Source organism: Staurois parvus, unplaced genomic scaffold, assembly GCF_062004578.1.
Source record: "Staurois parvus isolate SC_StPar_1 unplaced genomic scaffold, SC_StPar_1.0 ptg000445l, whole genome shotgun sequence".
Taxonomy (NCBI): domain Eukaryota; kingdom Metazoa; phylum Chordata; class Amphibia; order Anura; family Ranidae; genus Staurois; species Staurois parvus.
In genome coordinates, this window is record NW_028318241.1 from 3,226,923 (window position 1) to 3,252,020 (window position 25,098).

General features: G+C 42.4%; 1 protein-coding gene and 1 long non-coding RNA gene across 7 annotated transcripts in view; one reads left to right on the forward strand and one right to left on the reverse strand.

Moving 5' to 3' along the window:
- Window positions 1–25,098, forward strand: part of LOC149453630 (3',5'-cyclic-AMP phosphodiesterase 4D) — a 1,049,085-nt gene that overhangs the window by 644,186 nt on the left and 379,801 nt on the right. The gene's annotated exons all lie outside the window — the stretch shown is intronic.
- The window catches only part of LOC149453631 (uncharacterized), a 144,977-nt gene that overhangs the window by 75,625 nt on the left and 44,254 nt on the right, over window positions 1–25,098 (reverse strand). The window contains exon 1 of one of the 3 annotated variants that reach the window (XR_016314419.1): window positions 8,013–8,135. The exons of 1 other annotated variant lie outside the window; for it this stretch is intronic. This is a non-coding gene — a long non-coding RNA (uncharacterized LOC149453631). Of the gene's footprint in view, window positions 1–8,012; window positions 8,136–25,098 lie in introns of those variants that run through there. One more of the 3 variants, XR_016314418.1, reaches the window with a different exon arrangement.

The following is a 25,098-nucleotide window of genomic DNA, read 5'->3' on the forward strand; positions in this document are numbered from 1 at the left end:
AAATATTTCAAATAGATTAGGAGGATTTTTGGGAGCAAAATTGAGGCCTTTCCGTAATAAATTCAGTTCTGTGTCTGTGAACACCGCATTGGATAGATTATAGATTTTAATGGTGGAGTATGTAGTGGTTACCTCCTTCCTCTTTTTGTTATTCTTTCCTCCTCTCTTTCCCCTCCTAGTCCTCCTTCTCTCTTTCTCCCCAAACTTTTGGATATGACAGGACTCTGCTGATGGACAGGTGCGGGGGTGGAATTCCCCGCAATACCTCTCTCTAAAAAAGAGGGGGAACTGGGTGGGTGGTTGATGCTAGGTGAATTGCAGGGCGAAATGTTTCTGATGTTGGCATGGGTACCCTCTTTGATGTTGGTATGATGGTAGGATGAGAGGGAAGCTGATGTGCCAGGATGAGGGTGGTCTAGGGGAGGGGTGCTGCCCTTTGGTGCACGTGCAGATAGGTGCTCCTGAGGGGGGGGACCCCTATGGGGGTCTCTAGATGTAAGGTGGGAGGAGTTCCTGTGGTAATATAGAGTGGAAGAGGTTTGTGGCTTATTGTGAAAGTTGTTGTGGTGGTGTTTGTGGATGCTGTTGTTGTTGTTGGACTCTGTACGTTTCTGATTGCCACCCCGTTTGCCTTTACCATGGGTACTATTGCTTCCAAAATGGTGCTTAGGAGCTGCAGCTCTGACCCCTGTATCCATTTCTGAATGATGTGTGGGAAAGACCCTGTTCCAGTTGAACTCCCGCCCTAGTTGGTAGTCCAGTCTGTCTCTCTCAAATTTCCCAGATTGTTTACTGATTAGATCTGTTTCAAAGTGAACTATGTCATCATTAATATTATTATCCCAAGTGTTGAAGGAATCAAGGTCTGAGTAAGTGGCCAGATCATCTTGCAGATCTTTAAGATCTGCTCTGATTTTGCAAAGATTCCTTTCCCTCTGTGCTATGATAGACCTGAGGAGTATTTTATTACATTCTCTAAGTTTATCAATCCATTCAGTTTTCAAATCATCCTCTAGCCAGGTACACATCTTAGTGAGTCTGAGTCCCCTTGGGATTCTATGGCAAGCAGAGCACTAGGCAGCTTCGTAGCGTTGCTCATCCATCCATCCATTTATTTAAAGGCGAGCAGTGCAGTGCATCACCAGGGAAGGATTTTTATTTTATATATATGTTTAACTTTCCATTTATTTATTTTTCACTGTGCACACTTCTTATGGTTCATATGATTGTATGATTGTCACTAGTTTCAATGGTTTTATTTATACACATATATATATATATATATTTTTATAGACCTTTCGTGTTTACTTACACTATGTCAATTGCCCCTGTGACTCCTACACCTGCACAGGGGAGTGTCCAGGATGGCCCATGTGACCTTTGGTTTAACAAGTAGTGAGCATATAAAAGAGGGAGCAGACATTTGGTCAGTTGGCTCTGAGGAAGAGGCAAGTCCTCGAAACGCGTCAGCCTTTTGGATGTCTACACTCCCTATTATGGACTGTTACTCAGCGCGGTGTTGACCCAGCTGTTCTTTATGATGTGCCTTGACTATATTGTCGTTTGTGAGTACAACGCCTACTTTATTTTTTATTAAACATTTTTTATGGTAATGCACTAGGCCTGTGCGCCCTCTGTTTTGTCTTTCCTTCATTCAGTATATTTGGATTCCCCCGGTCCATTTGAGGGCAGCAAGGTGTGCATGTTCCAGGACATTCTTAATGTGGTTGTAGCATCGAGTCCATCCCCAAGTGCAGGAGCATTTGTGTTTGCAGTCTGCACAGTGACTGATCACTGTGATAGTCAATCAGAGGCTATCGCAGCAATCAGGTGTTCCAGAAGCAGAAGTCCGGTGTCCTGAATGGTAGTATGGGACCTGGGTATCCTGGTGGCAGCCCAGTATCTATGCTGGTTGCTCACTGTGCAGCATGCTCCCAGCACAAACACTGATACACATAAATGCGGCCCCCCAAAAAAAAGCCCAGTTCTGTAGAGCTGCCTATATGCATACTGTTGGTGTAAACGGGTTAAATTACTATTTGTTTTGACAAAGACATACAGAAGAAGAAACATATTGGCATACATATATACCAGGGATCTCAATCTGGCGGCTCTCCAGCTGTTGCAAAACTACCATCATACCTCTACCTTTTGGGAGTCATGCTTGTAACTGTCAATCTTGCAATGCCTCGTGGGACTTGTAGTTTGGCAACAGCTGGAGGGCCGCTAGTTTGACACCTGTGATATAGACAATCTTTTAATGCATACAGGAATTGATTTACAAAAGGCAAATAGACTGTGTACTTTGCAGGTGCAGTTTCACTATGCAAGGGCATTTGCTCCAGAGCTTAGTAAATGAGGAGAAGCTTTGCTGACTTCCATCATCCAATCATGTGCAAGCAAAAATGCAGTTTTTTATTTTCTGTGCATGTGATTGGATATTTTTTCAAAGTGAAGCTTCACCTCATTTACTCAGCTCTGGAGCAAATGCCCCTGCAGAGTGCACAGTCTATTTGACTTTAGTAAATCAGCACCAAAGTGTTCAGTCCACAGTGCAGAATAATCATTATCCAAAATAAAACTAAACAATGGGTACACCATCCAGGTGGGGTTGCCCTGTATTTCTTCAAGGTCACTGCAGAGGTACTATAACATGTGCCACAATTGGTCCCTTGCAGCGGATCTTAAACGATACATGAAATGTTATGAACTTATAATTTAATAATATGTTTGCAAAAGGATCTAAGTTTAGTAATACTGTTTTGGCTTTTGGAAACAAAGGAGAAGGTAACAGAGAGAGATATAGGAAGTTAAACCCCAGAGGATAGCTTTAAGCAGAAGACAGTATAGTGATATAAAGAAGTTAGAGCAAGACGTTGTTAGGGAAAAACGGGTTTAGGAAAAGGGGGTGTAGGTGGACCAAGTGGGGAGCAAACGCCTAAGTGAACATGGGTACAGCAGGTTTTCAATCATGAGGAACTCGCAAAGTTGATCCTTAGTGCACCTTTAACCACTAATATCCAAAAGCTTTTCACTGGTAACATTTTTAACCATCATCTGTTTGTTTTAGTTCATTTCTTCCATACTGGGATAGATGAGAGACGCTTTCAAGTCTTGTAAATGCAGTCTGGAATGTGTATTATGTGTATGACTTAGAGTTCAGACATCATGCATTAATGAGCATGGGAAAACCCAGTTGTTTATGAGGTGATAGGATCTGAACATGGTGGGAAATGTTTTGTTTGTGGGGAGTTACAGTATGTCCCAGGGGCAATTTGGTGGGTTAGGAAATGTCTTAAAGCCCAACTCCAGAAAATTAATTTTAAATAGTGCATTGTGCATCAATTTCATTACTCCGTCTTGATTCCAAACACCTCTTCCTAAGCCATCCTGCAGTGTAGTGAATGAGATACAGTTTCCTCTATGAGCAAAGGTAATATCCTGCCCTTGGGACCAGACATTTTTCCCTGCATCTTCTTTGGCACTGGTCCCCTCTCTGCCACCATGAGTTCTTCTTTCTATGGAGACTGTGAGAGAGGACCCGGATGCTGGAAATGTTACCTACACCAACAGGTGTGCACATAAAGCAGGCAGTGACGTGGAAAAAGGACCTCCTAAAAAAGGACCTCAGGTGGAAAGCAAATGATAAGAATTGTCATGTGACTGTGGCTTTAGTTAAGTAAAATGGGCATTTATATATATATATATATATATATATATATATATATATATTTTTTTTTTTTTTTTTTTCATACCAGCAGTAAGATAGAGGTGGGTGGGTGGGAGGTTGTTAATATCCTGGAGTTGGGCTTTAATGGGGAAATTAAAAATGGGAAGAATGTATAAAGGACAATGGTGGGAAATCAGGGGGAAAAGAGATGAGGAAGGGGGAGAAAAGAGGAGAAAAGAAGAAAAGGGGAGGCAAAAAAGGAAAGGAGGAGGGGAAGAGAAAAGCAGATCTCCATCAATATCATTAAATGTATTCTGAAAAATCAAGGAAGTTGGTTTATTTATTATAGGTACTTATATAGCACTGTCAATTTATGCAGCACTTTGTATATATATATTGTACATTCACATCAGTCCCTAACCCTCAAGGGGCATACAATATAAGGCCTCTAACTTACATTCTTACATACACATACTAGGGCCAATTTAGACAGGAGCCAATTCACCTACCAGCATGTCTTTGGAGGAAACTGGAGTACCTGGAGGAAACCCACGCAGGCACTGGGAGAACATGCAAACACCATGCAGGTAGTGCCATGGTTGGGATTTGAACCGATGACCCTAGTACTGCCAGGTGGAAGTGCTAACCACTTAGCCACTGTGCTGCCCCAAGGTGGTCCAAAGCCTGCACAGCCAAGTATTACCCATGATCTGAATTGAAACAATTTTAACCACAGTCTTTAAAGTAGAACTATAGGCAAAGCTTTTTTTTTCATTTTGGATAGAGGAAGGGAGGGTTATAATCCCTTTCAGTTTATTGTTTGCCATCTGTGTCCCATTGGGGAGATTTACCTTCACTTCCTGTCCCAAAGCCAAACCAGGAAGTGAGAGGAAATCCCTGCAAATTAAGGAAATTCCCATCAGACACAAAAACCTCATGAAAAAAAGTTATAAAATGTGGAAAAGACAGACATCATTTTGGCATTGCTATATCCAATTTACTATAAATAAGCAAATCATGAAAACTGTGATTTGTCTATTATTGTTCAAAATGATTTTGAAAAGAAGCAGCACAGATTTTTACTTGGATGAAAAAACTGTATATTCAGAAAATAATAAACACATAAACTTGGCACTGTTTCAGAAAAACAAAGGGACAGAAAAAGGACACTTTATCTCAGTTTGTGTGCTAATCTGTGCTGGCAACAGAAGAACCTGCACTCTGGGTTTATAAGCTGCATTGGAAGCAGTTTACATTATCATTTGACCATATACATACTGTATACTGTATATATTAGTCCATTTTGTGTTTAAATATACTGAAAAATAATAAAAAAAGATTGCTTGCTGTTGCCAGATTTGTCTCCAGTTTTCATAAATCATGCTTACTGAATCTATCCATATGACTATTGATCTAAGCAAACTGTAAAACATAACAATTATTTACCATACACTTCTCAATTAAACATGTAAAAGTACCCAAACCTACACCTACGCAGCGTCTTTTATGTCAATTTAAAGTGCAATAATACATTGCTTGTTTCTAGGGACTCATCTTACAGGTTACACAACCATTTCAAATTGCTGTTGCATGCTTGGGGCTTTTTCACACCAGACACGCTGTCTTTCATTTTGCTGCACTTTTCCAATGTAGGCAAAATGCATGAACATCAGAAAGCCCATTGTTTTTGACAGTCTGTTCTCATCGTTACACTGGGTTATATTGCATTGGAATACAGTCTTCGGTGATATGTTTTTCTATGTTTGGAGTGCATTGAGCTGCCAATTTCTATTCAATCTAAAAGCCTGTGCACATCTCATATAATTTTTTGGCACAATTTACACGCCTTTCTGTGTGTCGCACATAGGGTAGACCATTCAAGTGAATGGGCTGCCCTATGCACTTTTATCACGCAAATGAAACTGATGCACCTTTTTGGGTGACAATCAATTTTCTCACATGTGCTTTGCCACAATCTCAGCACGCTTTTGGCGCTTGACAATTGCGTCAAAATGACAGCCTTTCTAAAGGGAAACACTGGCAGGGGGAGCTTCTAGTCCTCTGCTGCTGTTGACATGTTAAAAAAAAAAAAACAGAGTTTGGGATACAGAGTAAAATAAATAATTAATAAATAATTATCAATAAACTGTTGTAAATAATCAAGCAAATATATATATATAAAAAAAATCTTTATTATTTTTTGGTAAGAACATGGCATGGGCAGATTTCTGCCAGTCACAGGCTGTGACATGCCCCTCCAGCCTGTGTCTTAGAATAACAGAAAGGTGAAGCCTCCATCAATCTACATGTAATATCCTGCCTCCTTTGTTTTTAGCTGGATAATAGACATGGAGGAGGAGAGAGGGGGTGAGCTGTTATTTACCACTGTGTATACACCCACATGTGTGACTCTATAGTCATATAGGCTGTGATAGGGAGGAAATGCTGAGGCTAGAAAACTGGACATGTGCATTAACAGCCAACACTGCTCTGCAAAAACCCCAACTGTGGTGGGGACATGGACAGGAGGGTGAGACAGAGAACAGCAGGATCAACCAGGTTTTTTGTACAATACAGAAAGTGAATTCCTTAGTGACTTAGTGAGTATGAACAGCATGTAATACAGCATTTATTGATAGCTTTTAATGACGTGGGTTTAATGACACTGTAAGGGTTCTGTGAACAAATTTTATTTGATTTACTTTATTTTTATTTTTTCAGCTAGATTTTGCAAAGATTTCAGCAAATTTCAAGCAGCTTTCTTGAAGCCTTTAAAGCACCCTTTAACTCCATTTTGGGAACGGTAAACAGAGATCTTAATGGCAGTGCTTAAGTTTTAGACTTCCTTCACATGGCCATGTAGCTGCATACAATGGATTCCAGCAGCAAGAATTAGCACTGTTTGTATGTGGCTGCACACTAAGTAGTTACCTATGGTTAGGGACAGGTGTCCCAGCTGATGCAGTCAGATGTGCCCAGGCTTGGACACCTGTCCCTAACCATAGGTAACCGCTTGGTGTGGGGCTACATGTGAATAGCGATGGACACTGTCAGACTGCCAATACGCATGCGCCTTTCATTCTAGCTGCAAAAAATCTGCTGATTCTTGTTCTGGAATCCACTGTATTTGGCTAAAGTGCCACCCAGGGGCGGACTGACAACTCATGGGGCCCCCGGGCAATAGGGGATCTTGGGGCCCATGTGTCAAAAAAGCCTATGAAAAAGGTACCAGGGGCATCTCATGGGGCCCCTTACTGACCCCGGGCCCTCGGGCAGTGCCCGAATTTCCAAATGGTCAGTCCGCCCCTGGTGCCACCTGAAGGAGGCCTTAAGTAGTGCTGAAGCTTACTGAAGCCTGCTAGTAGCTAGTTTAAATTGACAGTCTGCACTTCCATTAAAGTATAACTACAGGCAAAACTTTTTTTTTGTTTTGGATAGAGTGAAGAGGGATTAGATCCCCTGTCAGGTTTTATTGCTGTCTGTCCCCCCCCCCCCTTATTGTCCTCTTTACCATTATCATTGAAAGTAAAAGAAAATCCCTAATTTCGGGTTGTCCCCAGAAAATTAATAGAGGGGAGATTTTCTAATGAGTACACTAGTTCTGGTGACCTGGGGGTCCCCAAAGAATTTCCTTAATTTGCAGGGATTTCCTCTCACTTCCATGTTGGATAAAAAAATCTGACAGGCTTTATAACCCCCCCCCCCCCCCCGCCCTTGCTCTATCCAAAATTATAAAAAAGTTTTGCATCTAGTTCTACTTTAAGATCTCTGTTTAACATTCCCAAACTGGAGCTAAAAAGCTTGCTGACAGCTCAGCTAAAGCTTTGTAAAAGCTTGCTTTCAACCTTGTTTTTATACACACTATAGCATCTAAAACGCATGTCATTGTACGTCATTGCAGTGTACATTATTGGTAGCATTCCAGTGCAACCAAGTTAGCTGTCTCATTCTCATTTCTATTTTTTTTTATAGATATATTTAACCCGGTCATACACCGAAATCGACCTACCAATTGACTTCTGTACACCCTGTTGCATTTTTTTCCGCTCGATCAGTGCCACTGGTTATAGCTACACGGGTGAAACATTTGCACACTTTACAGGCACTTTTATACATTCCTGTGTCCTATCTTTTATAATTTTTCATATATAAATTTTTTGTGTTCAATTTTTTTTTATTTACTTTTTTCTGTTTATTTAATCTTATAGTTCACCTAATTTATATACATCTTCTTTTCTGCCACACATTTCTATGGGATGCTATCCCAAAAGCAGCATGCTGAGTTAAGGGAATTCTTAAAAGAGAAGTACGGCTTTTGAAAAAAATAAAAATTTAAGCTCACCTAGGTGGGTGCTGCATCGACCTGATGCTGCGTCTGTTCCCTGCTGAAATGAACGTGCCCCTGCACCACACACTGGAGTGTCAGGTTGTGCAGGGGGTGGGAGCGGCTGGCTCAGGCTCTCGGGTGACAGGCTGAGCCAACTGCCGTTGCAGTCCTCTGGGTGGATATTTTCAGAGCCTGGATGGCTGAGTGACGTCAACCGACATCAGGCTTTAGCCTGCTGTTGGCTAAAAACAAGTCATGGGAGTGTAGAATGAACAGCACTCCTGTGATCGATAGGAGAAGTATAGCCAAAATAGCTTTGGTTATACTTCTCCTTTAAGCTGATCTGGAGCCCCACTGAAGTTCAGCATCTAAAGGCACCATGTAGTGTCAGTCTATTACACATTTTTTTTCTTTTCATTTTTCTTTATAGGCTTTAATTAAACAAGCATGGGTATTCGTTGTATTGTCCATGACTGGGCAGTGTTGCTGTATATTGATTCCCCTATGCCAGAGGTCCCCAAACTTTTCAAACAAAGGGCCAGTGTACTGTTCTTCAGAATTTAGGAGGGCCAGGTTAGGGCTAGTGAAGATAGAAAATGTCCTGGCCCCAGCATCAGTGAGAATAAAGATGGCCGCAGGGTTGATGGTCAGTAGGAGGAGTAGAGCCCTATCATTGGTTTAAGTGGAAGAAGTACTGTCCTATTGTTGGTCTCAGTGGGAGGAATAGTGCCCCAAGGGACAGATAAAGGGTAGCAAAGGGCCTCTGGTCCTCAGGCCGCAGTTTGGAGACCCCTCTCCTATGCAGTCTTTACATTTCTGTAGTTTTCCTCTTGTCCCTTCTTTCACCCTTCCATTGTTTGCATGAATTATATATTTACACAGATACAGGTACTGAAAATAAATAACATGTCTTATTGTATAGTGTAAATCTGTGAAAACATGATCAGGAACACTCTTATGACCACACTGCAGATCCTGTTTCGTCGGTAAGGGCCAGTTTCCAAACATCTGAGTTGTAACAGTTTGAATATCTGGAAGATATCACATCAGCAAAAGCATTTTGTTCTTTCCTTCATCATAATGATTAATGAGCTGAGGCTAACCAGTCACCTTATTAACTGCTTTGTTATGTATATGTGACATGGTTAGAGATTTATTATAGGATGTCCGTGGACAGAAAGGTAAGCATAAACAGAGGAGAATGAGTTTGCTGTGAGAAAAGATGAATGGTTGGTATTTGTTGGCTTCAGTGTGCTATGAAGCTTTGTCCTGTGATCTGAGATCTAAGCTAGCAGAGAATACTAAAGGGTTTGCGCTTTTAAATTGTGACTTAAAAAGCAGCATGAAATTCTCTTCAACATTTAACTTTTTTTTTTTGTAGTAACTTGTATCCATATTTAGCACTTTTCTTGTCTCATAATTCTGATTTATACAACATTCCTTTTTAAGATCCATAAAAGGCAGTGGTTGTGACCCCCCCCCCTTTTCCAGAGCAATTAAGAGGCCAAAAACCCAGCACCCAGGAGGAGATGACAGTGACTAGTGAGGAGTTTAACCACTGCATTGCTGGAAGGTAGAGCTGAGTATATTGGGGAGTTTACAGTAGTTCAGCTTTAAATCAAAGGCCATTGCAGATAAATCCTGGATCCCCCACAACATAGATCAAAGGCTCAGTCAATCAAAAAAAAGACAGCCTTAATATATAATCACTGGCTACTTTATTATGTACACCTTATTAGTGCCAAGAAAATATCCCCCACACCATTACGCCACCACCACCAGCCTGAACCATTGATACAAGGCAGGATGGATCCATGCTTTCATGTTGTTTACACCTAATTCTGACCCCACCATCTGAATGTCACAGCAACTAATCTGCCCTTTCTCCTCTGACATCAACAAGGTATTTTAGTCCACATGACTGCCTCCTACTGTAAATCTTAGAGATGGATGTACGTGAAAATGCCAGTAGATCAACAGTTTTTGAAATACTCAGACCAGCCCATCTAGCACCAACAACCATGCCATGTTCAAAGACACTTAAATCCCCTTTTGTCCCCATTCTGATGCTTGTTTTGAACTTGAGCAAGTCATCTTCACCATGTCTAAATGCCTAAATGCATTGTGTTGCTGTCATGTGATTGGCTGATTAGCAATTTGTGTTACCAATCAATTGAACAGGTCTACCTAATAAAGTGGCTGGTAAGTGTATATTTTCCATATATTCCAGTCAATAATACAGAATGAGACAGAATTTTATTTCTGTGTCCTGTAAATTATAGGTGGACATATATGAAGATTTGTGACAGATCAGTGACAGTAGTAGCTGGGGCAAAAAAAAGTCTTGGCCCAACCAGTCACACAAACTATCAGGTTTCTGGATGCCACATAAATACTTTACAAGAAATTAAACTTTTAGCTCTCTCTAGTCAAAATTGAAAATTCCTTATTGAGTAGAGTTGCTCGTTATCATTTGTAGATTGCTTACATTTGTATTATTTTTAAACTTTGTTATCATTAAATTGCAGTTCATAATAAATATGCAGATGTGGAACCCACCCTTTTTTTATAAGAAAACATATAAAGTAAGACTTGTGTTTAGAAGAATGAAAACATGGTAATGTGCCAACTGACAAAATTTGATATTTCAGAGAACAAAAGTAGCGTAATTAAGTTAGCTAGATGAATGCCTGACCTTAAATGTCACTACAGATTATACTCAATAAAGAAGGGAGGGAACAGTGTTGTGCTACTCCATTCTTTCATGGGAATCAGGAAAGGTTACAGTGAACTGCCCATACAGTAATAGAAATCATGATGTTACTTTATGATAAAGGAAAGATGCCAATTATTCATTTTAAAATTGGTTTAAAACTGTACTTTGTGCCTACATATACCCCTATAAGGAGAGAACCATGCATTTCTCTTTTGGAGTGGATAAAACTTGGGACACTAATATTTTTATTAATATACAGGATTCACATAGCGCCAACTGCTTGCACAGCTCTTTGCAACATAAAGGGAGACAGTATGATTACAATACAGTTCAGAACAGAAGGAATAGGAGGGCTCTGCTCATGGAGCTTACAATCTAAAGGAAGGAAGAGGTGGTACAAAAGGTGATAGTTGCTGGGGATGATCTGTTGGAGGTAGAGGTGGTAGGCTTCCCTGAATAAATGAGTTTTCAAGGATCGCCTAAAGGTAGACATGGTAGGAGACAATTGGGGTAGGGAGATTCAGAGGATGGTAGAGGTTCTGGAAAAGTCCTGGAGGTGAGCATGGAAGGAGGTATCCAGGGAGCTAGAGAGCAAGATGTCTTGGGAGTAGGGGAGGGGACGATTTGGCTGATATCTGCAGATGAGGTTGGTGATGTAGCTGGGGCAATGTTGTGCCCCCGCACACACTGGAGACTCATTGGCTTGTTTTTATTATATAAGTATAAGGTGCTCTGACACTTATTCTGTAAAATTAGTATTTCCAAAGAGCAATTTTTTTTCCCAGGGGAAGAGATACAACCAATTTTTATTGCTCACTCTCTACCAGAATAGAAGAGGAAAATTCAGCAGTTGAGAGCTGTCACTTAAACTAGAAGTAAAGGGAAATTTCCCAATGAGGACACATTGTTCTTTAAAGGGATTTTAACTAACTTGCTGTGTTACCTGGTCAGGAATGGCAGAAAGACTACCCAGCAGAGACTAAGACTCAAAGTGTACTACTGAGGCCCATAAGGGCAGAAACGTGTCAGTATCTTTTTGTATTTTCGATCCTCTTTGTCCCTATGGGTTTTTTAATAAAGAAGATTTTATATGCACTGACTTTCTGACTTTTCTCTACTTAGAGGCTAAGACTACAGTAAAAAAAAATAGTTATAAGTTCTCATGTTGTTATCCTATAGTTCCTATAAGGCAGCGGTTCTCAACCTGGGGATCGCGACCCCTTTGGGGGTCGAACGACGCTTCCACAGGGGTCGCCTAAGACCATCGGAAAACACATATTTCCGATGGTCTTAGGAACCGAGACACCGCTCCTCGCCGCCGCCGCCGCCACCGCCGTCTCCAGGTGTGGGCGGGATGACATGCCGCCCCTGTCATCTGGACACACCTCGAGATCAATCCTCGCCTGTGATTGGCCGCCGGCACTGTAGCTCAGGAGAGGCACACAGGCGGCCAATCACTGGCAAGGAGGTGGAGCTTGGAGAGGAGGAGCCGAGCGGCACCGCGAAGATCGAGCGAGTGAAGAGGAGGAGAGCGGCCGGAGAAGGAAGACAGCTGACAGGTAAGTGTCGGTACCATGGGAGAGGGAGGGAGCGAGCGAGCCCAGGCTGGAGCAGGGGTCTGCAAGGTAAGTATCTTTGGTGTCAGTGGGAATAGTGCCCCATCATTGGTGTCACTAATACCAATAATGGGGCACTATTCCTCCCACTGACACCAACGATGGGGCACTATTCCTCCCCCAAATGACACCAACGATGGGGCACTATTCCTCCCCCACTGACACCAAGGATGGGGCACGATTCCTCCCCCCACTGACACCAACGATGGGGCACAATTCCTCCCCCCACTGACACCAAGGATGGGGCAGTATTCCTCCCCCCACTGACACCAAGGATGGGGCACTATTCCTCCCCCCACTGACACCAAGGATGGGGCACTATTCCTCCCCCCACTGACACCAAGGATGGGGCACTATTCCTCCCCCCACTGACACCAAGGATGGGGCACTATTTCTCCCCCCACTGACACCAAGGATGGGGCACTATTCCTCCCCCCACTGACACCAAGGATGGGGCAGTATTCCTCCCCCCACTGACACCAAGGATGGGGCACTATTCCTCCCCCCACTGACACCTATGATGGGGCACTATTCCTCCCCCCACTGACACCTATGATGGGGCACTATTCCTCCCCCCACTGACACCAATGATGGGGCACTATTCCTCCTCCCACTGACACCTATGATGGGGCACTATTCCTCCCACCGACACCAATGATGGGGCACTATTCCTCCCACTGATACCAATGATGGGGCACTATTCCTCCCATTGATACCGATGATGGGACACTATTCCTCCTCCCACTGACACCTATGATGGGGCACTATTCCTCCCACTGACACCAATGATGGGGCACTATTCCTCCCACTGATACCAATGATGGAGCACTATTCCTTCCACTGACACCAATGATGAGGCACTATTCCTCCTACTGACACCAATGATGAGGCACTATTCCTCCTACTGACACCAATGATGAGGCACTATTCCTCCCACTGATACCAATGATGAGGCACTATTCCTCCCACTGACACCAATGATGGGGCACTATTCCTCCCACTGACACTAATGACGGGGCACTATTCCTCCCACTGACACCAATGACGGGGCACTATTCCTCCCACTGACACCAATGACGGGGCACTATTCCTCCCACTGACACCAATGACGGGGCACTATTCCTCCCACTGACACCAATGAAGGGGGCACTATTCCTCCCACTGACACCAATGACGGGGCACTATTCCTCCCACTGATACCAATGATGGGACACTATTCCTCCCACTGATACCAATGATGGGGCACTATTCCTCCCACTGACACCAATGATGGGGCACTATTCCTCCCACTGACACCAATGATGGGGCACTATTCCTCCCACTGATACCAATGATGGAGCACTATTCCTCCCACTGACACCAATGATGGGACACTATTCCTCCCACTGACACCAATGATGGGGCACTATTCCTCCCACTGATACCGATGATGGGACACTATTCCTCCCACTGATACCGATGATGGGGCACTATTCCTCCCACTGACACCAATGATGGGGCTCTATTCCTCCCACTGACACCAATGACGGGGCACTATTCCTCCCACTGACACCAATGACGGGGCACTATTCCTCCCACTGATACCAATGACGAGGCACTATTCCTCCCACTGACACTAATGACGGGGCACTATTCCTCCCACTGACACCAATGACGGGGCACTATTCCTCCCACTGACACCAATGACGGGGCACTATTCCTCCCACTGACACCAATGAAGGGGGCACTATTCCTCCCACTGACACCAATGACGGGGCACTATTCCTCCCACTGATACCAATGATGGGGCACTATTCCTCCTACTGCAAAATTACAGTTATGAAGTAGCAACGAAAATAATTTTATGGTTGGGGGTCACCACAACATGAGGAACTATATTAAGGGGTCGCGGCGTTAGAAAGGTTGAGAACCACTGCTATAAGGGATCATATTCAACATTAGGCTTAGTAAATTCACATTGATTTCAAACAATTTACAAGTTAAAGGGAAATTCAAAAAATAATAATAAGCAAATTGCTCTGAATAAATGCAAACTTGCTGAACAGGGGTTAATCTGCACTGACATATCAGTCATTAGGGTATTATATTAACATTAAATTTAGTATAGTACACCGTATGGTTAGAAAAAGAACCATATGGGGTTGAAAACTGCATTTCAGAACAGGAGCTGTGGCATTTGTATTGTTTCCTAGTGATGACAGCGCTTGAATTGCAATCCCAAATCTGGGTAATAAGTTCTATCCCTCTGTATGGGCCATTCTTCCCCTGTACACAGCTTGATAAATACGCTGAGATGGAGCCCCCCCATGTACAATGAATAAGACTGAATGACTAGAAGTTGGGTTCAAGGACAGTTATTGCAATAGATACATTTTTAGCTGTTTGTATAGAATACATGTATATACATTGAACGCCCTATATATTTTGTTAAATGCCTTCATACAGAGATTAATAGACATGAAAAAATGTTACAAAAATTGCTGGGTTTTTTTAAGGGTTCATGTACACTGCAGCTGATAAACTGACGGTCAGGAGCTGTTCAGCATTTTTTTCAGCAGCCCCTGAACTCCCCCTAATGTTTTCCTATGTGTCCATGTACACATCGTCATTTACAGTCATTTACAGGCAGTTGAGTTTACAGTCATTTTTTTGAACGCACCAAACTTGCGTTCAGGAGTAGATTTTACCGGTGTTTCAAACGCTTATAAACGCGGTTAACCGCATTTATAAGCATTTGCGCTTAGAAGTGTTTTTTAACTATTCCATGTCCAGATGCTGTCCAGAGCCTTGTTTCATCATCAGAAATGCATGCAAAGCATTTCCATGTATTCAAATGGACCCGGTACACCAGCACAGTCAGTTCCAGGTTTCACATGAAGGAAAAAATGGTAGAACGTGCCGCATTATGCTCATGATGGGATCCATAGTGAATACAACCAGAAAAGACAGGTCATCTCAACACATACTGCTCTCTCTATTCCTCTCAAAATGGCTGAAATAGTAAATTTTTTACTATTTTTCAGTGCATTCTGGGAATTTGGGAAGGTCTCCTGAGGTTATCTTTTAAAAACGCTTCTAAACGCAAATGCACATAAACGCGCATAAACGCTGTATACAAACACGGCTAAACTGACGTTTTTTAACCTATGTTTTCCAGCAGTCAGTTTCCATCATGCAGAAGAGTTTTCCAAACTCCTCGTGTACATGAGCCCTAAGAATACCAAGAGAGAGCTGAAATTGTTCTTTTCTGTTTGCTTTTAACACTGCAGGGTCAAGGTCCGTGTAGTGAAACAAAGAAATGGAGGTATACCCAAAAAGTTTACACCTAGCCTCTTGCTCCACAGTGACAATGCAGCTTTGTACAGAGGTAGACCCAGGGCTTTCTTTCTGCCGGAACGCGGCGGTACTGCGTTCCGCCACCTTTTTCTTCTTGTCCCCGCTCACCGACTGCCTCTGCAGAGCTGACAAGCTATGCAGAGCAGCGAAAGTGACAGGTGCCGGACGCGGCTTGTTTATGTCATGCTTGCGCGTGCCCGGCACCTGTCACTGCCGCTGCTCACAGCCGGTGAGCGGGGACATGCACGCTTCACCCCCCCCCCCTCTACCGCCAGCGTGTAAACATCGGGGGCGCGGACGATGGGCGAGGACACTATGCACGCTTCACCGCCCCCCCCCCGCCGGCGTGTAAACATCGGGGGCGGCGCGGCGACATCAACGGCAGTGACAGCGTGGACGCAGGGGCCGTACAGCTTGGAGTAGGTAAGCTGCGCTCGGCTCCCTGTCACTGACTGCAGTATCATGTATTGCTCTAAATTTTTACTCTCTCCCCAGCCTGTGCCCACCTAAACTATCCCAACCACCTGTGCCCACCTAAACTATCTGAGCCCACCTAAACTATCCTCACCCACCTGAGCCCACCTAAACTATTTCAGAACGCAATTGCTCAGCGCTCAGCGGCGCCGATCGAGAGCGCCCCTCCTGTGCATGAGGAACAGGAAAGATAAATTCAGTGATGGACGGTATTTTTTGGAGGAAAAGGTGGCAACCCTAGGGGAGCCTGTAGGAGCAGGCACATCTACCAGACAGGGTACACATGCATGCTAGACTGATTTTATATCTATGCTGGACGTTTACAAACGGCCTGCCATGATTTTATATCTATGCATGTGTTCCTGGTGTCAGTACGGTACTGATTTTATATCTATGCGTGTGTTTCTGGTGTCAGTACGGTACTGATTTTATATCTATGCATGTGTTTCTGGTGTCAGTACGGTACTGATTTTATATCTATGCGTGTGTTTCTGGTGTCAGTACGGTACTGATTTTATATCTATGCATGTGTTTCTGGTGTCAGTACATTAGTCATTTTATATCTATGCATGTGTTTCTGGTGTCAGTACGGTACTGATTTTATATCTATGCGTGTGTTTCTGGTGTCAGTACGGTATTCATTTTATATCTATGCATGTGTTTCTGGTGTCAGTACATTAGTCATTTTATATCTATGCATGTGTTTCTGGTGTCAGTACATTAGTCATTTTATATCTATGCATGTGTTTCATGCAGATCATGCAAGAGGCAGCCGGGGGTCCGATGACATCATTTCCCTTATATGGTATGTACGGGAAATGATGTCATCGGAAGCCCCTCCCAAATTTTACTTGCATTCCTGTTCTCTAAAGGGGTGGTCCTAGGGTTTGATGGGGGCGTGGCCAGGTTTGGGTGGGGGAGTTCCACCACCTTTCCTCTGAGAAAAAAAGCCCTGGGTAGACCCTGTATCACTTAGCACTTGCAATGTTATGTAGACTATTTTATTTTTCATTCTTTCTTGGACATCCACTTTAAACAATAAACTTTTAAATATCATTGATTTATCCTTTACATAAAAAAAAAATTAAAGTAAATATCACCAGACCTACCCTTACTGGGTATTTAAATCAAACAGAAACTGAACTGATAATGTGGAATCTCAGTGTGTATGTGTGTCCTTGTCACTTCAATGGTGTAGTGATGCAGAAGCTAGGTAACTGTGTCTTCAATTGTACAGGCAGGAAGCCCCACCTACAGCACAGTATATGAATTACACTGACACTAATGCCAGATTCTCTTAACCACAACTGATTTTAGTTCTTTATTTCTATTGGAAACCATAGAAAGTGTCAGTAAACAATATAAAAAGGTCTCTTGCACAACATAGGTCTGCATGATAAGTATCACTCTTCATAGTGTGAATGTGAGGAATGACAGCAACACATAAAACAAAAATATACACATACATATTTTTATTTGCAATATATGAGGGCTAGGTAGAGGTATTAATATCTAGGATGAGTTTTGTAAGAAGAATTATATTAACAATCCAGCTAGCTAGGTTATCTTCATGGATCTTGATCTTTAGAAAATGTATTAATGGAGTTCAAATCTAAACAAAGTATAACACAGTGGAAAAAGAAGGAAAAAAAGCAAGAGGGGTGGCTGGGGGGGTGGGAGAGGGTAAGAGTCCAGCCAAAGTTCATCTTTCAGAATTGCAGACATTTTTCATAAATCATTCCATCAAGCAGAATCCAAGTTCTGTAAACTTCAGGGATGAGCTCTTCCAAGCCAAAGTGATTTTAACCCATTTCCTTCTAGTTAACATTTCCCTGGAGCTTTTTTATTCAGTGTCAAAAAAACACGCAAGCACAATGTTTAAGAGTTAAGATACACTGTGTGCACAATTATTAGGCAAGTTGTATTTTTGAGGATTATTTTCATTATTGAACAACTACAGTGCTCTCGGTCAATACAAAATGTTAGAAAACCTCAAACCTGAATATTTCAGAAAGTAAAAGTGAAGTTTTGGCTTTTGTAGGAGAATATATATGTGTGCACAAAACAAACAACGCAAAATGTACAAATAAACATTTATGACATTTAAAAAAAATAATCAGTTACTAATATAGCCACCCTTCTTTTTAATAACAGTCATAAGCCTTCCATTCATGCAGTCTCTCAGTTTCTTGATCTGTTGATGATCAACTTTTTGTGCAGCAGCAACCACAGCCACCCAGACACTGTTCAGAGAGGTGTACTGTTTTCCTTCACCGTAAATCTCCCTTTAAAGAAGGGCCTACAAGTTCTCAATAGGGTTTATGTCAGTTGAGGAAGGGGGCCATGTCATTATGTATCCATCTTTAAGGCCTTTACTGGCTAGCCACGCAGTGGAGTACTTCAAAGGATGTGATGGAGCATTGTCTGGCATAAATATCATGGTCTTCTTGAAAGATGCAGACTTTTTTCTTTACCACTGCTTGAAGAAAGTGTCTTCTCAAAATTGGCAGTTGGTTTGGGAGTTGATTTTGAGTCCATCTTGACCTCATCTTTAATGATACCAGCCAATACCAGTACCCCACCTCCACCTTGCTGGTGTCTGAGTCGAAGTGGAGCTCTGTGCCCATTACTGAGCCAGCCACGGTCCCATCCATCTGGACCGTCAAGAGTCACTCTCATTTGATCAGTCTCTAAAACTTTTGAAAAATCTTTCTTCAGATATGTTTTGGCCCAGTCTTGACGTTTTAGCTTATGTGTCTTGTTCAGTGGTGGTCGGGTTTCAGCCATCCTTACCTTGGCCATGTCTCTGAGCACTGAACACTTTGTACTTCTGGGCATTCCAGGCAGGTTACAGTTGTGGAATATGACAGCACTGGAGGATAATGGGTTCCTGGTAGCTTCACGTTTGATTCTTCTCAAGTCTTTGGCAGTTAATCTCAGTTGCGTCTTTCTTTCTCAACACATTTCTTGTGACCCTGTTGACTATTTGCAACAATACGTTTGATGGTTCTTTGATAATGCGCCAATATTTTAGCAATTTCAAGAGTGCTGCATCCTTCTGAAAGACGTTTTACAATTTTTGACTTTTCAGTCAGTTAAATCTCTTTTTTTGACTTTTCAGTCAGTTAAATCTCTTTTTGGCCCATTTTGCCTGAGGAAACAGGGATGTTCAATTCATACTGCCCGACGCCCGAGGCTTGTAGTTCCAGGCACCAGGCAGGTAGTTTTTTTTCATCTTTAGCCTGTTAGGTGGAAGCATTCAGGCGGTAGGGCTGCCGCCTGATTGCTTCCACACATCCAATTATGTTGCTGGCCTCCACCCCCCTGCCCGCTATGTCTCCCAGACACCGCTTGCCCATCTGCGGGCCTGGGACCGGTTCAGTGGGTGCCACCAAGAATAGGGGAGGGAGGAGAACGGACACATCCACTCCCCTCTTCTTCTTGTCCTGACCCGGAAGTAATGTGACATCACTTTTGGGTCCCCGTTGGCAGATTCCTGATCATCGCGGCTGGGAAAGAATGTAATGCAGTGCATTGTGCACTGCCTTACATTCAGTGGAGCACAGGGGAGACATGCAGGGTCTTTTAGACCCAGGATGCCTCAAAAAAGACAACCTGTTACCCAAAAATTATCACATAGGGGACTTTTTGTGCCCCAAGTGATTTAAAAAAAAAAGTTAAGTAAAAAAAAATGTTTTTCTTATTTTTTAAAAATTAAAGTTAGACCCATGCATATAACCCCCCCAAATTTTTCAAGGGCCCCCACCCCCACCTGTGTACGCACGTACAAATGTAAAAGCACACGCTAGGGCGCCTACGCATGAAAACGACTATTGCGATACACATGCGATAGATATAGCCATGCAGGCCAGCATGAGAGCAATAATTCTAGCACTAGACCTACGTATCGCTAAACTGATGACCTATAAGGGGCTTTAAAAACATCACCTATAGAAAATATAGGATACTAAAGTTTGTTTCCGTTTGACATTTTCGGTATCTGTTTACTCAATGCAACTTCATAAAATTACCTTAAGTGTATTTTTTATTGATATTTTGGGTTTCCTAGACCTTTGTGATAATATCGTGTGACATAAAAAAAAGGAACTACCGCTGTTTTATTCTCTAGAGCAGTGGTTCTTAACCTGGGTTCGATCGAACCCCAGGGGTTCGGTGAGTCAGTCTCGCGGGTTCGGCGGAGGTGAAGACCCACACCCGACTCATATGATTCGTGCAGTAAATATTCATTATTATGTTTTTGTGTGAAAATCATGTTTTAATGGTTTTGTTCTTTGTTCTTAACGGTTTTGTTCATTTTGTGCACCTATGTATAAATATATACCTAAATATATACCTATGTTTTGAATTTTAAAAATCATATTTTATTTTTCCAATTAAGAAGGGTTCGGTGAATGCGCATATGAAACTGGTGGGGTTCAGTACCTCCAACAAGGTTAAGAACCACTGCTCTAGAGTCTCTGATTTCAGAAAATATATAATGTTTTGGAGTTTTGTGTAATCTTCGGGCCTTAAATTACTTTTTATTGTGTGCAAAAAACAGCTCTGGCAGAAAAAGGAATAAAAGCTAAGCCCACACTCCCCTTTCCTGACAAGCACCCAATCGGTGCTCATTGCACTGCAAGGTCTCTTCCCTCCCAGCTAGTCCCTGGGTGTGGTCCTGGGGACAGGCAGGGAGGGAAAGAGGAGTTAAACAGTCAATGTTAAAAATATTAAATGTCGCCATATTTTTTTAAAGCCCCTTTTGTTTTTAAAAGCCCCAGACATTACTTAAAGCAGATTTAAATATGGTTTTGGTTAAAATGTATTTATTTTTTATCAGGGCAATTAGATTGTCATGAGGGACAAGTAGACTGGGGCACCGATTTAGTTCCTGGACAAGTAGTTTTTTCAAAAATGTCCACACCCCTGGGAAAAGAAGCTGCCTAATAATTATGCACACCTTGACAGGGTGTTAATCTCCTTAGGCCATACCCTCCCTGATTACACAAATACACATCACCTGATATGCTTAAATCCAATAAGCATTCACATTTATACAGCGTGGAGTTGGACAATATGCATAAAAATTATGATTTGGTCAAAATACTCACTTGCCTAATAATTGTGCACACAGTGTGCAATGGAAAAAAAACAAAGGGAAGGGATAAAAAGTTAACTAAAGGTAAAACTAACTAGGGTTAAATACAAATTGTATTCTACAGGTTTCTCTTTTACCCACGCACCAAAGCCAGTGGAAACAAACTAATTACCTTATCAATAGCTAGGATTTTTGTAAACAAAAATTGGGGATTTTGTATTCAAGTTTTCCTAAAGAGAGAGACCGAGCAAATATTGCCTCTAGTTTCTCAAAAAGCTCTTTGTATTGTCTTTTGTGGTCTCTTTGCTTTCCACAAGATTGCACTATTGAGAGCTACAGTGCATGCGCGGCGTTGGTATGAGATGATGACACGACGCATGGACGCATCGTGATGAGGCAATTGCATCATTGGATGCGGCGGCTATCTTGGAATCTGGAGAATATAAATAGAAGGCCCATACAAACAGTCCAAGCTTTGAACCGTGTGCTTTTGTTTTGTTTGACACAATAATGGGGTGCACTGTGAGAATATTTTTGAAATCTCCTGATGAAGCTCTAATGTAGGAGTGAAACAAGTTGAGTTTATTTACCTTTTTTGTTTTTTTCTTTTGTTGGAGCACCTACTTTTGGATATGATTTTGAGCACTTTAATATTTGTTTAGAGAATTGAGATCAAGCAATTTTTCATACCTCTTTGATACTAATTATTATTATACAGGATTTATATAGCGCCAACAGTTTGCTCAGCACTTTACAATATAACAGGAAACAATACAGCAACAATACAGTTCAATACAAGAGGGATAGGAGTGCCCTGCTCCTTGGAGCTTACAATCTAGGAGGGAGGGGCTAGTGGTACAAAAGGTAGTAACTGTGGGGGATGGACTGGTTGGAAGAGTAGAGGATTCCATTATTAGCTGAGGACAGGATAGGCTTCCCTGAAGAGATAGGTTTTCAGAGATCGCCTAAAAGTGAGCAGAGTAGGCGATAGGCTGATAAATTGGGGTAGAGAGTTCCAGAGGATGGGGGAAGCTCAAAACGTCCTGGAGACAAGCATGGGAGGAGGAGACAAGGGAGCTAGAGAGCAGGAGGTCTTGCGAGGAGTGGAGAGTACGGTTTGGGTGATATTTAGAGACAAGATCGTTGATGTAATTTGGGGCAGAGTTATAAATGGCTTTATACGTTATTGTTAATGTTTTGAATTTTATCCATTGGGCAATGGGAAGCCAGTGAAGGGATTGGCAGAGAGGGGTGGCAGATACAGAACGGTTAGTAAGGTGGATAAGTCTGGCAGCAGCATTCATGATAGACTGAAGAGGGGATAGCCTGCGATGAGGTAGGCCAATGAGGAGGGAGTTGCAATAGTCAAGGCGAGATATAACAAGGGAGTGAATAATTTGCTTAGTGGTTTTTGAAGGTTAGGAACGGGCGTATATTGGAGATGTTGTGGAGGTGAAGTCTACAAGATTTGACCAGTGATTGGATTTGGGGGTGAAAGGACAGATGGGAGTCTAGGAGTACACCTAGTACCCTGGCATGAGGGGAGGGAATGATGATTGTGTTATTGATCTTGATGGAGAAGTCAGGGGAGGGGGCACGGGCTGGGGGGAATAATAAGAGCTCAGTTTTGGAAAGATTGAGTTTGAGGAAGTGGAGTGACATCCATGCCGATATGTCACTTAGTAGGTTAGTAATGCGAGAGGAGACTGAAGGGGTGAGGTGAGGGGTGGAAAGATAGATTCGTTTGTCATCAGCATAGAGATGGTACTTAAATCCATGGGAGTTTATCAAGTGACCAAGGGAGGAGGTGTAGATGGAGAAGAGAAGGGGTCCAAGGACAGATCCTTGAGGCACTCCTACAGAAAGAGGGAGTAAAGAGGAGGAGGCAGCGGTATAGGTAACACTGAAGGAGCGCTGCGATAGGTAGGAGGAGAACCAGGAGAGAGCAGAGTCTCTGAGGCCAAGAGAGTGGAGTTTTTTGAGGAGGAGGGGATGGTCAACCGTATCAAAAGCCGCAGAGAGGTCAAGTAGTAAGAGTACGGAGTAGTGGCCATTGGTTTTAGCAGTTAGTAGATCAAGGGATTGCATCATGATGACAACCAATGCATAGTCCTATTTGGAATGAGGCGATAGGAGCTATGGATACAGGTGAATCTGCAGTCACAGTATTTAGAGCTAGAAAGCCAACCCTCCCCTTCCTTTTAGAGATAGTTTTTTAGTAACAGTCTCTAGACAGGGACCAATTGGGTAATTAGCCTCTTCCAAAATCGGATGCAGACGTATAGGCATGCAATGGTTAAAGAAATGATGCTGTGATTAGACTGCTCTGACAAATAGTGGATGTGAACATATGTTAATGTGTAAGCAATCACATCCAACCTTGCCATTCTTGATTGCAGTCTGCATATAATGAGAAATTTAAGGGGATGATAACTCTGTATCTCTCATGGATATATATTATACCATGATGAAGATATAGGAATAGTTCCTTATTATATTTGTCATGTTTCTGCAATCTTTTAATCCCTGATATCTGTTTCTTCAGCTAGTCATCAATATGATTTTGGTGACATATTAGAGGGGGGAATCCCCCTCATATGGCACGCCTTTTGAGGAACAAGAGGCAATATTTGCTTGATCTCTCTCTTTAGGAAAACTTGAATACAAAATCCCCAATTTTTGTTCATAAAAAATCCTAACTATTGATTAGGTAATTAGTTTGTTTCCATTGGCTTTGGTGCGTGGGTATGCACACCCCTGTTCATGGAAGAAGCATGTATTCATGCCAGCTGTGGGAACTTTCATAAATAGATTGATTAAACAGGCAATTGAATTTATTATAGTTTTCTTTTATACAGATATAGACTTATGTTTCAAGTACAAAGCATTGTATTACAATTGGTATTAAATAAAAGGAATGCAACATTTAGAACCTTTAAAAAAAATGCTAAGGGAAGCGGGCGTTAATTAAAACTAAATGGGCAGCGGGAGTTAATTAAAACTAAATGGGTATAACTACTCCATACTCTTGCTAGTAGACCTTTCTGCTGCCTTTAATACTGTTGACTACCCGCTCTTCCTTAATAAACTCCATTCCCTTGGCTACCAAGACTCAGTTTTTTCCTGGTTCTCTTCCTAGGTATCACAGTGTTCCTTCAGTGCTGCGGTCTTCTCCCCACTTTTTCTTTCTGTAGGGTTTCCCTTTAATTCTATATCTACACCTCCTCTCTTGGTCACTTGACAACCTCCCACAGCTTCCAATACCATCTCACTGAGGACACCCAAATCTTATCTCTCCACTCCTCACCTCACTCCTTCTGTCTGCTCTGGCATTACTAACTTACTAACAGACTTACCAACATATATGTCTCACCACTTCTTCAAACCAATTTTTTCTAAAACTAGGCTCCTCCTGACTTTTTGATCAAGCTAAGTAATACTACTAAGTCCCTCCCTTCGTGCCAGGGCACTAGGTGTAATCCTGGACTCTGACCTGTCCTTGCAGCCCCAAATCCAACCATTATCCAAATCTTGTAGACTTCACCTCCATAACATCTCTAAAATATGCCCCTTCTTAACCAATGAAACCACCAAGCTACTCATTTACTCTCTGGTTAGCTCTCTCCCTGACTACTGCAATCCTCTTCTCATCCTATTTCCACAAAGGCTATCCCTCTTTTAGTCTCTCATGAATGCTACTGCTGCTAGACTCATCTACCTTACCAACAACTCAGTGTCCACCACCTGTCTCTGCCAATCCAAACAAATAGAATTCAAAATGCTAACAACAACAACAACAACATACAAAGCCATTCACAACTCTGCCCAAAGCTTCATCACCAATCCTGTCTCAATATATCA